This window comes from Odocoileus virginianus, chromosome 1 (assembly GCF_023699985.2).
Source record: "Odocoileus virginianus isolate 20LAN1187 ecotype Illinois chromosome 1, Ovbor_1.2, whole genome shotgun sequence".
NCBI classification, from domain to species: Eukaryota; Metazoa; Chordata; class Mammalia; order Artiodactyla; family Cervidae; genus Odocoileus; species Odocoileus virginianus.
The window spans coordinates 71,472,054-71,487,066 of NC_069674.1; the positions used below are offsets into that span (position 1 = coordinate 71,472,054).

The window sequence follows — 15,013 nt, forward strand, 5'->3', positions numbered from 1 at the left end:
CTTGTATTTTCATTCTGCTTCTACTAAAAATTTTGATCCTAATATGACATATTTTTATATCTTTTGTCAATTGTCTTAATTATCACAATAGAAGGCATAAATGTTGAAACTACATTTTTTTATATCAGTGACCATGCAGCTGTGTTTAAAAATTATTCTGGATTGAGTTATCATTTCTATTACTACTAGTATACTATTCATAAAGATAACATAATTAATATGAGTTTTGATTATTAAACAGAAAAAACAAAATTTTATTTTAAATATGTCTCTTAATGAGCTGGATGAGGACTGGATGGTTTTGTTAAAGTTAGGTCAATTTTAACTTTTGCTAAAATTAGGTCAGGTATCAATTTAGAGATAATTATGACTAAATTGAGATAGGCTTCAACCTCAGTATTATCTCCCCACCTTTTTGCGTTTTAATATTAATGTAGATGTTGAGAAAAATTTGTTCATGTAAATAAAAAGGTGGGAATAAAGGGAGTTTTGTTACAGCAATGCCCTCAATTATTTGCACTCTGTTAGAAACATATGCTAAAAATCAGGGGAAACCTAGCACCAAATAATTGATATCTTCCTCTGATTTTACTAAAAGCAAACTAGGAAATATATGTAAAACATAGTAAAACTAGGAAAAGGATGTATTATTAATTCTTTAGTGTGACTCTCTTTCTCAACAACAATACCAATATCTATTCTATATTACCCCAGTGGGTTACAGAGGTTTTTCTACTGTAGGGTAATACACTATGGAAAGATTAGAGTAAGAGAAGGCCTTGCTTCTTTAAAATAAGATAATGGGGAAGGATTGTGTAAAAGAAGAGGTGGAAATGTTGTATCCTCAGGCAGATGAGCTAAAAAAATTTTTTTTTCAGTTTTTTTTGCTATTTAATTGACAAAACTATAAAGCATCTAAAGTGTACTATGTGATGATTTGATATATGTATATGTAAAATAATTGGTCCCATTGAGTTAATTAACATATCAAGCACCTCACATATTTACTTTTTTTTTTTTTTTTGGTGAGAACATTTAAGTTCTACTCTTTTACCAAATTCAGTCATACAATAAATACACTGTTATCAACCATAGTCATGTTATACTTAGATCCTCAGATGTTATTCATCTTTTTTTATATAACACTTTGCCAACCTCTCCCTATTTCCTTCACTGTACCCAGTTCCCCACCCTTGCCACAGGAAGCTACTTTTCTACTGTGTTTTTATGTGTTTGACTTTTTCCCCCTTCAGATTCCACATATAAGTAATACCATGAAGCATTTGTCTTTGTCTGGGTTATTTCACTTAGTATAATGCTCTCCAGCTTTACCCTTATCAATGCATATGACAAGATGCCCTTCCTTTTTAAGGTGGGATAAAATTCCATTATATGTGTATGTGTATATATAAAACCACTTTTCTTTATCCATTCACATGAGGACAGGCACTTAGGTTGTTTTTACATCTTGGCTACTCGGAATACTGCTGCTATGAAGAGGAGAGTACAGCTGTCTCTTCGAGATAGTGATTTAGCTTCCTTCCGATATACACCCAGGAGTGGGATTGCTGGATCATCCTGCAGTTCTATTTTTCATTTTTTGAGGACTCTCCATACTGTTTTCCATACTGGCTGAACCAATTTACATTTCCACCTGCAGGACACAAAGGTTCCCTTTTCTCCATAGCCTTGTCAATATTTGCTATCTCTTGTCTTTTAGAGGATGGCCATTCTAGAAGGTGTAAGGTGATACCTTATCATGATTTTGATTTGCATTTACCTGCTGAGCACCTTTTCCTGTACCTGCTGGCTATTTGTATGTCTTCCTTGGAAAAATGTCTATTCAGATACTTTGCATATTTTTTAATTGGGTTATTTCCTTTTTTACTACTGGGTTCTATGAGTTCCTTGTATATTCTGCATCGTAACCCTTTATGAATATGTGGTGTGCAAATATTTTCTTCCACTCCACAGATTTCCTTTTCATCTTATTGACGATTTTCTGTGCCATGCAGCTTTTTATTTTTAGTTTGATGTCACCTCATTTCTTTATTTTTACTTTTAACTTTACTTTTGGTATCAAATTCAAAAAAATCACTGTCAAGACCAATGTCAAAGAATTTGCATTCATGATTAGTCACTTGGGTGTGTCTGACTCTCTGACCCTGTGGACTGTAGCCCACCAGTCTCCTCTGTCCACGGGATTTTTTTCAGGAGAGGATACTGGGTGGGTTGCCATTTCCTCTTCCAGGGGATCTTCACGACCTAAGGATCGACCCGTGTCTCCTGTGTCTCCTGCCTTGTAGGTGGGTTCTTTACCTGTTGAGTCACTGGGGAAGCCCAGGTGTCAAAAAGCTCACCCCCTTATGATTTCTTTGAGGAATTTTATGGAATCATTGTATTCAAGTTGTTAATCCACTTTGAATTGATTTTTGTGGGGGATGTTAGATAAGCGTCCAATTTTCCAACACAATTTATTAACAATATTATTTTTGTTTGCTATGGCCTTGTGAATATAAGTCCTATCAGGTTTCAGAGCTAGGTGTTTGGGGAACTAGTTAAATGGGAGTCCTAAAACTCAGGGTGCTTCATGTAGGGTGCAAGCCTTCCACTGAAGGGAAAACTGGGAGTTGGGGGTTTAGTCCTTACTCCACGCTAGGAGTAAGATTTATGGTGACAGAATGTCTCATTCTCTTCTGCCTGTTTTTATGTGGGTATTTTCTTACTTATCCGGTGTGTAGGAGTTGCTTGGCTAGTTTCTGGATCTTTCAGTGGTATCTGCTCCATGTGCAACTTTTAGTTTATCCATGGGAGGGTAGCTCAGGAGCTCTTAGGTTGTCATCTTGGTCCTTTCTCCAGAAATTTCTTTTTCAGATCACTATTAAGGAGTGCAAAGAGAAAATAAATATACACAGAATCCTAATTCTCCTGAAACTCTTTTTTTTCTGGCCTTCATATTTCTTGCAAAGTATTTATATCATAGTTTAGGCATAGGTACAGTTTGAAGACTGCTACTGCAAAACAGCACAACTTGCCTCAGTAGTATCTTCTCATTGGCATAAAATATTCACAATTTGAAAATAAAAATTTCAAGTTTAAGTGATTCTTGATCACTTAAACATGTATTTTAAAAGAGGTCACTATTAAGTGACTTGACAACTGGTAAATATAGGTGTAATGTAACCATTTCTAGAACTGATGGATATTTTTGCCACTATTTCTAAAATTTTCCCCAAAAGGTTTTTTTTTTTTTTGCATGAAAAGGTGTTGTTAAATCAACAGTGCATTTTACAACTTGAGGAAATACACTTCTCAAGATGGGCGGTGGGCAGGAACAGTTCAGTTCGGTTCAGTTCAGTCACTCAGTCGTGTCCGACTCTTTGTGACCCCATGAACCACAGCACGCTAGGCCTCCCTGTCCATCACCAACTCCCAGAGTCCACCCAAACCCATGTCCATTGTGTCGGTGATGCCATCCAGCCATCTCATCCTCTATCGTCCTCTTCTCCACCTGCCCTCAATCTTTCCCAGCATCAGGGTCTTTTCAAATAAGTCAGCTCTCTGCATCAGGTGGCCAAAGTATTGGAGTTTCAGCTTCAGCATCAGTCCTTCCAATGAACACCCAGGACTGATCTCCTTTAGGATGGACTGGTTGGATCTCCTTGCAGTCCAAGGGACTCACTCTCATGAGTCTTCTCCAACACCATAGTTCAAAAGCATCAATTCTTCAGTGCTCAGCTTTCTTTACAGTCCAACTCTCACATCCATACATGACTACTGGAAAAACCATAGCCTTGACTAGATGGGCCTTTGTTAGCAAAGTAATGTCTCTGCTTTTTAATATGCTGTCTAGGTTGGTCATAACTTTCCTTCCAAGGAGTAAGCATCTTTTAATTTCATGGCTGCAATCACCATCTGCAGTGATTTTGGAGTCCAGAAAAATAAAGTCAGCCACTGTTTCCCCATCTATTTGCCATGAAGTGATGGGACCGGATGCCATGATCTTAGTTTTCTGAATAGTGAGCTTTAAGACAACTTTTTCACTCTCCTGCCATTTCATAGCCAAATGAAAAGTTCCTCCAAAGACTTAGCTGTCAGTCATTAACGTGCACTGGAGTCCCATTCCCACGGCCCACCTCCAGAGTTTCTGATCCAGAACGTCTGTGGTGGGGGCAGCACTCCGAGCAATTTAGGTGTGAGACACTTCAGGAAACCATCACCTAAAGAAAAAGTGTCCCAGAAAACGTGTAAATTTAAATTTGTAGAGGGGATTTATAAATTGAAAAAGTTAAGAACGAGGAGTGTGTTAATTTAGCTGGATTTGGAGTAAGGAGAACCACGACAAAACGCAGACACTGTGAGTTCAGGACTGACTTGAACAGGAAGAGCACAACCTTGCTTGCGGTCATTGTTCATCTCCACAGGCTCTCTGGATCGAAAGGTGAGCTGGACTGGCAAGCTCGCCCTGTGCTCTGGAGGCTGTGGGTTCTCCCAGGGAAGAACAGGACCCACTGAGTCACTTTACCATTCCTGTAACAAAACATTTTATATTCTGCAAATGGGCTGAAGACATCTATAAGCTACTTTACAGGCTAGGCAATTTGAAATAGAGTCTGATTTGAACATGATTTGTATTCTCTAAGAATGCCTCCAGTTCTCAAAGTTGTTTTTTTTTTTTTTAATAGGTGAGGAGGGCATTATAAAGGGGGCAAATAAATCAACATAACGACATAACAGAGGGGGAAATAACTCTACTTTTACATTTGATAATATTTTTCATTTGTGTTCATAGTGCAGTTGTACTGTAAAATTAAAAAAAAAATGACAAGCTAAAATAAGAAGTAATGCACTCTTTGAGGTAAAAGGTAGAATTTTTAGTGTACATGGTTACAGAGTTGGGCATGATTTCACGATTGAACAATCTACTGGATTTACAGTACATACTTAGCTTCCTACTTAATTATCTTTGAAATTGATAAAAGATTATTTATCTATATATGAATACATATTAAAAAAATTTATAGTGAAAGGTACCAGAGGTCCTTACAGTGAACTTAGATTCTCTCAGTTTGGGTGGGGGAAGTAATGAACTGATGATATTAAAGTGTACCATGTATCTTGATGTTTATGAAAATGATTATTCCTTCCCAACCTATAAAACAGATAAAGATGACTATAATGTAAGGTGACTTTTAAAACTTTTTATTATTAAAAGTTTCAAACATATGTAAAAATGGATTACTACAATGAACCTCAAATGTCTATTCACTAATATTATTTCATCTAAACTCTCCACACTACCCTCCCCTCCCACCACTGAATTCCACAGTTTTACCTTATTATTTCTGGATGTATCTCTCTCCAAAGAACCATCTTAAAAGGCTATAAAGTTGCTAGCATTTCTAAATATTTTTTAGAAGCATTTTGGAATACTTCTCAGGATTATTTCCAGGATTTGCATTGTATTCCTTAGTTAATTATCCCAAATGATGACAAATCTTTACTCTTCAAGGGTAGACTTGACTTGAAAACAGTCAAAAGTCTTTGGAAATAAACCCAAACAAATAGGGAGAATAATTAGACTGGGCAGGACTGATTTTGTTAAAGAGAGTAATATACGCAGAGGCACAAGGTGTGTCCCTTTCATGAAAGGAGTCTGATGCTCATAAACTAGCTCAGAAATTACCCTCAGTGACCAGAGATGCTGAGTGCTAATAAGAGCCCTGTTGTATTGGGAGCAGAAGCCAGAGTGAAATCAAGAGGATAATGTGAGAGGCAGCTGAGAGAGAGCCAGCCAACTAGTGAAAGGAAGTTATTCTTAATTTTTGTACCCTAAATTCCAGTGATTCCAGGACACTTTCAGGATTTATTTTGCATTTCAGGCCTCCGTGCTTTTGCAAACAATGTTCCCTGTGATTGGAATGCCTACTCCCACTGGGTGGACCCACTGGGCGAATCTCTAGTCATCTTTTAAGACCTTGATAAAATATTACCACATTCCTTGAATCTCTCTGGCACAACTAGCTATTCCATTGTCCGGTACCAGTTGCACTTCATAGGTATTTTTTCTAACATTTCTGTGACTATAATTATTCTGTATACATTTCTATCAGGCTGGGGGCTTCATTTTTGTATCTTTGGCTCACAGACAGTGATGGTTGGATGAAATCACCAATTCAATGGATGTGAGTTTGAGCAAGCTTTGGGAGATGGTGAAGGACAGGGAAACCTGGTGTGTTGCAGTCCATGGGATTGCAAAGAGTTGGACATGACTGAGCAACCAAACAACAATAACAAGGCCTTCAGTAATCATTTGTTGAATACCTGGATAAAATTAATAATATGTGTATTTTGACATGGGGTAGACCTTGAAATATCCTCATAATGCAGCAAAGTAGTTGTGGGCTCGAAATACTATAGAATAAAGTGAAGAAGAGAGCATTATGCAAGAGCAGCTTTTGTAACAGAAACTCTGAAAGTTTCAGATGTTGACAGTGGAAAGTTACAGCATAGAACCACCCAAAGAAATGTTAGCAATTTCTTTTCCTCTTTTTAAAAATAAAATTTTCAAATTCATTTCTTGGGATCACATTGTTTTCTTTTTCTTTGAGGGATTGATACTTGAGGAATGAACAAATTAAGTACCAGTTAAACTGAGTCCAAACTTGGTTGATGCACACTTTTCTCAAAATAAATTTGGAAGGCAGAACACAAAGTGTAAGAAATGAATCATCTACTTCAAAGGGAATAGATGACTGACTCTTAAAGTCACTGTGTAAAAACTAAAGAAATTTGTAATGATTAAAACTATTAAGTATGCTCTCTTATCAGGACGATTCATATACTCCTCTCACTTTCTCTCCCACCTTCTGCCCCAGAACAAGAACATGTATGTCCATCCCTACTCCAGTGACCTGGTCTTAGGTCTTGGTGGGAAGTGGCTCTTGGCAGTTCCTCACCTGACACAGCTGTGGCATGGTCCTAGGCTGAGAAATAAAGGATAGCCCAGCGGTAGCCTGGGTGGTTAGAGAGGAGAAGGGGGAGAGCCACCCATAAACAACAGTTACATCTGATATCACCTCTTCTTGGTTGAACCTGAATCTTATCCAGACAATAAAGCCTGCTTTTCAGAGTGTGTTCCAAACCCCAGTTGGCTTACAGTATATTTTCAAATTAATTAAAAAAAAAAAATTCAAGAAGTCCACAGAAATTTTTTCAGTCCTTCTTGTCAGGTGGTATAAATGTTCCCCCTTCCTGCAACATAAATATCCTATTGAATGAACCATGTTTGTATGAAAATAACCTGATTTGGATACAGAAGAAACAGGACTGAAATAGTTGAGCAACAGGTTTGCTTGGTTTTAAAGGTTACATTGCACAACCTGGGAAAGGTATCTCATGATATAAAAGACTGTTCTGACTCACCCTGGAAATCCAGCCAGACCAACCAGGGGCTTACAAAAGACGTCAGCCCCCACAACACTGACCTCATGACACATGGCCTCTTGGATCCTGTGGCCACTCTCAACTAGAGAATATATGAAATAAACTGGCACTTGCTTTTTGCTAGTTTTATAAAGAAAATCTATTTTTTAAAGAAAAATAGAATCTAAAATTATAAACTAAAATGAATGCGTGCACAGAAAGTTGAGAATACAGAAATGATGCTAATCCAAATAACAGTACCATTTTTGTGTTGTTTGAAAACTGCATATTTTGACTGCCACATACAAAGAATTTCTCATTCCTAATAGAGGAGGAAACAATGAAAAATTCAAGACTCTCTTTTACCTTTTGAAATACCAAATACTAAAAAGTAAGATTTAATTTGTTTCCAGATTGCAGAGAAAGCCATATGAGAGATATCTTCTTAGATTCTCAAAGAAAACAAATCTAAAATATTTAAAATGATTCTTTAAAACATATATTAATGGTCTTCCCTGAAAATCAGTGGCTAGGTTGAGATTTATTTTTCCCAAAAGAAGCTTATTTTTTTGCTAGGTCCAACTTTTACATATTCATATGTAAAAAGGTAAAAACATTAAAAAAATTAAACTTCAAAACTGCTCATTGTAACTGCTGCTTCCTACTTAATCATCGATTTGGTTCACATTAATAATGCAAACTTCTACTTGCAGATCTATCTATGGCATTATGCTAGCCTGGAGGAACCACACATTAAAAAGGATGAGAGAGAATTCATCACTCTCATTACTTCTTTTAAGCACATTCATGAGAATAATGCATCAATTATGACAAGTTGATAGGTTGCTAAGGGCAGACTTATACCTGTGATTTGGACCTGTAAGCCTTTTCTAAATAAATTCTATTTTAAAAGTTAACTAGCTGCATCAAGAAATCAATTACTTTCTATAAAACAAGATACACAATTTTTGAACTTTTTCGTATTAAGTAATTTACAAAACTTACAAAAGAACTGCAAAAATAGGACATACAATTCCTGATATTCTTCATCCAGTTTCACCAGCTTTACCAGTCTGTCACACTTGCTTTAGCATTTGCTTTCTCACTTTCTCTGCCTATCTATCTATGTATGTACTTATAGTTATTATTTTACATGATCAGGGATTTCAAGATTAATACAATATTATATTATTATCTAATATATTGCCCATAGTCAAACTTCATCAGTAATGATCTTTATGGCAACCTTTCTCCTAATTCAGAATCCAATCAAGGATTACTCACTGCACTTAGTTGTTATAGCTTTCAATCTCCATTAATCTGGAAAGTTGCCCAGCCTTCCTCTTAAATGTTTTTTAAAACTACGGTCTATTTGTTTTTACAGAATATCCTCCAATTTGGATTTCTTTGAAGTTTCTTCATTATGAGATCAAAGCATGTATCACTGGCAAGAATGCATAATAAGTGATGCTGTGTCTTTGGTGCATTGTATTAGGGACACACAATGAGAAGTTTTTCTCATTAGTGATTTTAACTTGATTACTTGGTTAAGATGATACCCATTAGCAAAACAATATGAATTCTGGTTGCAAATAGGAAATAATTATATTAAATTTTAGAGTTATTTTGTAATATTAAAATTTCACATTTAAAAAAATAAAATGAAATAAAATTTCACATTTAATGACACAATACCAAGCACACAAAAATAAGAAAATATACAAGACTTGTTAAATGAAATGTGAGGCATTCAAACAAGAAATGTTACTTATTATATCAACGATTAATGGGACTACATGACTTAATAAAAATAGCTTTGATATATTTTATGTACACTACCTGAAAAACAATTTAGCATGTATAATTTCTAAACTTTATTATAGACCTGAACATTTTTAATTTTGGCTCCATTCTGCCTATGAGGCAAGAGAGAGAATTCAGTGGTTCTTCTGGAATTAACAAGTACTAAATGGAAAAAACAAGATTTGAATTCAAACCTACCTGGATCTCAAAGCCCTGCCTACTCTTGCATTTCATACAGCAGTTCTACTAAATGAAAAATATAAGTTTCTATATGTTAGCCAAAATCAAATATAAATGTTATTGATTTTTCTTCATATAAAAAGGTATATTAACTTTTGAAGAGAACTTTAAATGCCAGTGGTAAATTTTAAAAATTATCTTAGAAGTGTATCTTAAAACAAACATTGAGAATAATGGAAATGTGGTGTGCCAGTTTTAAGTAAGTCTTGCTGTATATATTGAACTTTTACCTACTTACTGAACTTTTATTTGCCATATGTCTCTCTCTTGATCACATACTTTCCCCCTGTTCTCACGTCTTCCCATTTAGTCATATTATTCATCTCTATCTTTCATTCTGTATATTTGACTCTCTAGATTTCTCTGACATTATGGCCTCTTTCCCTTTTCAAAAAAAAATTTTATCTTCATCTTTTCAGTGTTTCCTTATTTCCATTGTATTATCACAGCTAACAGGGACTTGGGCACTAAAGATCATCTCAAGGGATCTGACCTAAACCCTATGCCATAAGCATTTTCATTAGTAACTTTAATGATGATGGCTAAGAGTAATTTCAAACTGAAAGAGGTGGCTGCCACCAAGGAAATTTGCATTAAAACTAAAATTTCTAACAAGACAGAAAAATGGATGAATAAGAACAGGAGATGCTTAGTGGGATACCACTAACGTGATCTCACAAGAGACTGAGCCAGACCTGCCTGTCTGTTTGAGGGTCTCCTGAGGAGGCGTGGGGTCAGCAGTAGTCTGCCCTGTAGACAGGGGTACAGGCAGCCGCAGTCCCAGGAGGTGCGTATTGGCGTAAGTCTTCTTGGAGGTCACCATTACCCTACCACAGGGCCTATAGACTCTAGGACAGGGTCGTCTCGGGCCAAACGACTAAGAGAGAGCACAGCTCCACCCATCAGCAGAAAACTGGATTAAAGATTTACTGAGCACGGCTTGGCCCACCAGAGCAAGACCCAGTTTTCCCCACAACCAGTCCTTCCCATTAGGAAGTGTCCACAAGCCTCTTATCCTCATCCATCAGAGGGCAGACAGAAGAAGCAAGAAATGCAATCCCACTGCATCCAGAACGAAAACGACACTTGCAGAAAGCTAACCAAAATGATCACATGGATAATAGCCTTGTGTGACTCAATGAAGCTATGAGTTATGTTGTGCAGGGCCATCCAAGATGGACAAGTCATGGTGGAGAATTCTGACAAAACGTGGTCTACTGGAGAAGGGAATGGCAAACCGCTCCCGTATTCTTGCTTTGAGAACCCCATGAACAGTATAAAAAAACATAAAAGACATGACACTGAAAGAAGTGCCTCCTAGGTCAGTAGGTGTCCAATATGCTGCTGGGGAAGAATGGAGAAATAGCTCCAGAAAGAATGAAAAGGCTAGGCCAAAGCGGAAATGATGCTCAGTTGTGGATGTGTGTGGTGATGAAAGTAAAGTCTGATGCTATAAAGAACAACACTGCATAGAAACATAGAGTGTTAGGTCCAAGAATCTAAGAGAAATTGGATGTGGTCAAGCAGGAGATGGCAAGAGTGAATATCAACATTTTAGGAATCAGTGAACTAAAATGGACAGGAATGGGTGAATTAAATTCAGATGACCATTATATCTACTACTGTGGGCAAGAATACCTTAGAAGAAATGGAGTAGCCCTCACAGTCAACAAAAGAGTCCAAAATGCAGTAGTTGGGTATAATCTTAAAAAATGACAAAATGATCTCAGTTTGTTTCCAAGACAAAGCCATTCAACATCACCGTAATAGAAATCTATGCCCCAACCATTAATGCCAAAGAAGCTGAAGTTGAATGATTCTATGAAGACCTATAAGACCTTCTAGAACTAACACCAAAAAAAGATATTCTTTTCATCATAGGGGATTGGAGTGCAAAAGTAGGAAGTCAAGAGATACCTGGAGTAACAGGCAAGTTTGGCCTTGGAGTATGAAATGAAGCACAGCAAAAGCTAACAGAGTTTTGCCAAGAAAACTCACTGGTCATAGTAAATACCCTCTTCCAACAACACAAGAGATGACAATTCTACACATGGACATTACCAGCTGGTCAATACCAAAATCAGACTGATTATGTTCTTTGCAGCCAAAGGTGGAGAAGCTCAACACAGTCAGCAAAAACAAGACCTGGAATTGATGGTGGCTCAGATCATGAACTCTCCTTATTGCAAAATTCTGGCTTCAACTGAAGAAAGTAGGGAAGACCACTAGACATTCAGGCATGACCTAAATCAAATCCCTTATGATTATACAGTAGCGGTGACAAATAGATTCAAGCAATTGGATCTAGGAGGCAGAGAGCCTGAAGAAATGTGGACGGAGATTCATGACACTGTATAGGACAGGATGACCAAAATCATCTCAAAGAAAAAGAAATGCAAGAAGGCAAAGTGCCTGTCTGAGGAAGTCTTACAAACAGCTGAGAAAAGAAGAGAAAAGCAAAGGAGAAAGGGAAAGACACACCCAAATGAATGCAGAGATCCAGAGAATAGCAAGGAGAGATAAGAAAGCTTTCTTAGTGAACAATGCAAAGAAAAAAAAAATAAGAGGAAAATAATCGGATGGGAAAGACTAGAGATCTCCTCAAGAAAACTGGAGATACCAAAGGAACATTTCATGCAAAGATGAGCACAAGAAAGCAAAGAAACAGCCAGGACCTAAAAGAAGCAGAGCAATTAAGAAGAGGTGGCAAGAATACACAAAAGAACTATACCAAAAATGCCATAATGACCTGGATAACCACAATGGTGTGGTCACTCACCTAGAGCCAGACATTCTGGAGTGTGTAGTCAAGGGGGCCTCAGGAAGCACTAAAGGACAAAGCTAGTGGAGGTGATAGAATTCCAGCTGAGCTATTTCAAATCCTAAAAGATGGTACTGTTAAAGTGCTGCAGCAAATCTGGAAAATTCAGCAGTCACCACAGGACTAGAAAAGGTCAGTTGTCATTCCGACTTGAAAGAAAGGCAATCCCAAAAAATGTTCAAATTACCATACAAGTGAGCTCATTTCACAAGCTAGAATGGCGATGCTCAAAATCTTTCAAGCTAGGATTCAGCAGTATGTGAACCAAGAACATCAGATGTACAAGCTGAGTTTAAAAAAGGCAGGGGTACCAGAGGACAGATTGCTAACATCTGTTGGATCATAGAAAAAGGAAGAGAATTCCAGAAAAACATCTCCTTCTGGTTCACTGACAACACTAAAGCCTTTGACTGTGTGTATCACAACAGACTTCAGAAAATTCTTCAAAGAGATGAGAATACCAGATCACCTTACCTGTCTCCTGAGAAACGGATATGCAGATCAATAAGCAGCAGTTAGAACCAGACATGGAAAAATGGACTGATTCATTTCAAAATTGGAAAAAAGTATGTCAGGGCTGTATATTGTCACCCTGCTTATTTTACTTATTTGAAGAGTACATCTTGTGAAATGCCAGGCTGGATGACTCACAAGCTGGAATCAAGATTGCCGGGAGAAATGTCAATAAGCTCAGATATGCAGATGATACCACTCTAATGGCAGAACACAAACAGGAATTAAAGAGCCTCCTGATGAGGGTGAAAGAGGAGAGTGAAAAAGCTGGCTTAAAACTCAACATTTAAAAAACTAAGAGCATGGCATCCGTTCCCATCACTTACTGGCAAGTAGATGGGGAAAAAGTAGAAACAGTGACAGATTTTATTTTCTTGGGCTCCAGAATCACTGCAGATTGTGACTGCAGCCACAAAATTAAAAGACACTTGCTCCTTGGAAGGAAAGCTATGACAAATCTAGACAGCATATTAAAAAGCAGACACATTACTTTGCTGACAAAGGTCCATATAGTCAAAGCTATGATTTTTCCAGGAGTCATGTACAGATGTGAGAGTTGGCCCATAAATAAGGCTGAGCGCTGAAGAATTGATGCTTCTGAGTTGTGGTCCTGGAGGCCTCTTGAGAGGCCCTTGGACTGCAAGGAGATTAAACCAGTCAATCTTAAGGAAATCAACCCTGAATATTCATTGGAAGGACTGATGCTGAAGCTGAAGCTCCAATACTTTGGCCACCTGATACAAGCAGCCAACTCACTGGAAAAGATCCTGATGCTGGGAAAGATTGAGGGCAGGAGAAGAGAGTGGCAGAGGGTTAGATGGTTGGATGGCATTACCAAATCAATGGACATGAGTTTGAGCAAACTCTGGCAGATAGTGAAGGACAGGGAAGCCTGGTGTGCTGCAGTCCATGCAGTCACAAAGAATCGGGCACAACTTAGTGACTGAACAACACAGTAGTGTAATTACTTTAGGAAAGAAAAACAATCTGTTCAAGTATAAACTGACACAGGATGGGGTTTATACGAGTATACCAGGAGAGAATAGAAAAGAATAGAGGATTTTGGTGATTTTCACTGTAAATATGAGTCAAGAAAGTAACACATTTGAAACTGTGTCTAACATTGTTATGTATGAGCAATACTCTAAAATATATTAACCACTAAGCTACCTTTCCTTTGTTCCCAGGATGGGTTAATTCTAAGTTACAGTAATGTTTCTATTTTGGCGGTTTACATTTTTAAAAGTGTGCATCTTACAGGAATATGGGGAAAATAAATGCTTATAGATATATTACAAATTACTTAGATTCCAGAGAAAAGCAACTTAAAGCTTTAAAGGACATATAATGAGACCTATAAGGACAAATTTAAGAAAAAGAGCTTATTAACCTACTGTCTATTTCAGAACTGTTAATATGGACTCTATTAAAGCAGAAAACTTTTCAGATAAAGGCATGGAAATATTATTTATAGAACCAAAGAACTGTTTGGACTACAGGATCCAATAATAATCGGTATTACTTTGGGGGATGAATACAACTTGCTAAACACTTCATTTTTTTTTTCATTTATTTTTATTAGTTGGAGGCTAATTACTTTACAATACTGTAGTGGTTTTTGCTATACATTGACATGAATCAGCCATGGATTTACATGTGTTCCCCATCCTGAACCCCCCTCCCACCTCCCTCCCCTAAACACTTCATTATTATTTCTAAACTGCACAAGCCTGAAAGGAAGTAACATTAGCTTAAAGTTCTAATAATTAATAGCAATAAGCAGCTCTCTTTCAGCCATCTTGGACCCTGTGGAGGCCTGCTGGGAACGGGACTTCTAAAACGACAAGCATGTCTGGAAGGCTGTGGTCCAAGACCATTTTTGCTGGCTATAAACGGGGTTTAGGGAACACACTGCTCTCCTGAAAATTGAAGGTGTATATGCTTGAGATAAAACTGAATTCCATCTAGGCAAGAGATGTGCTTACGTGTACAAAGCAAAGAACAACACAGTAACTCCTGGTGGAAAACCTAACAAAACCAGAGTAATCTGGGGAAAGATAACTCGAGCTCATGGAAACAGTGGCATGGTTCATGCCAAACTCCGAAGTAATCTTCCTGCTGAGGCCATTGGACACAGAATCTGTGTGATGCTGTACCGTTCGAGGATTTAAACTTCTTGAAAATAAATAAAAGTGTGGATTTGTCCTGTTG

General features: G+C 37.4%; 1 pseudogene; it reads left to right on the top strand.

Moving 5' to 3' along the window:
* The first annotated feature begins 14,587 nt into the window (after positions 1-14,587).
* On the top strand, positions 14,588-15,012 carry LOC139035703 (large ribosomal subunit protein eL33 pseudogene; annotated as a pseudogene).
* The last annotated feature ends 1 nt before the right edge of the window (position 15,013 follows it).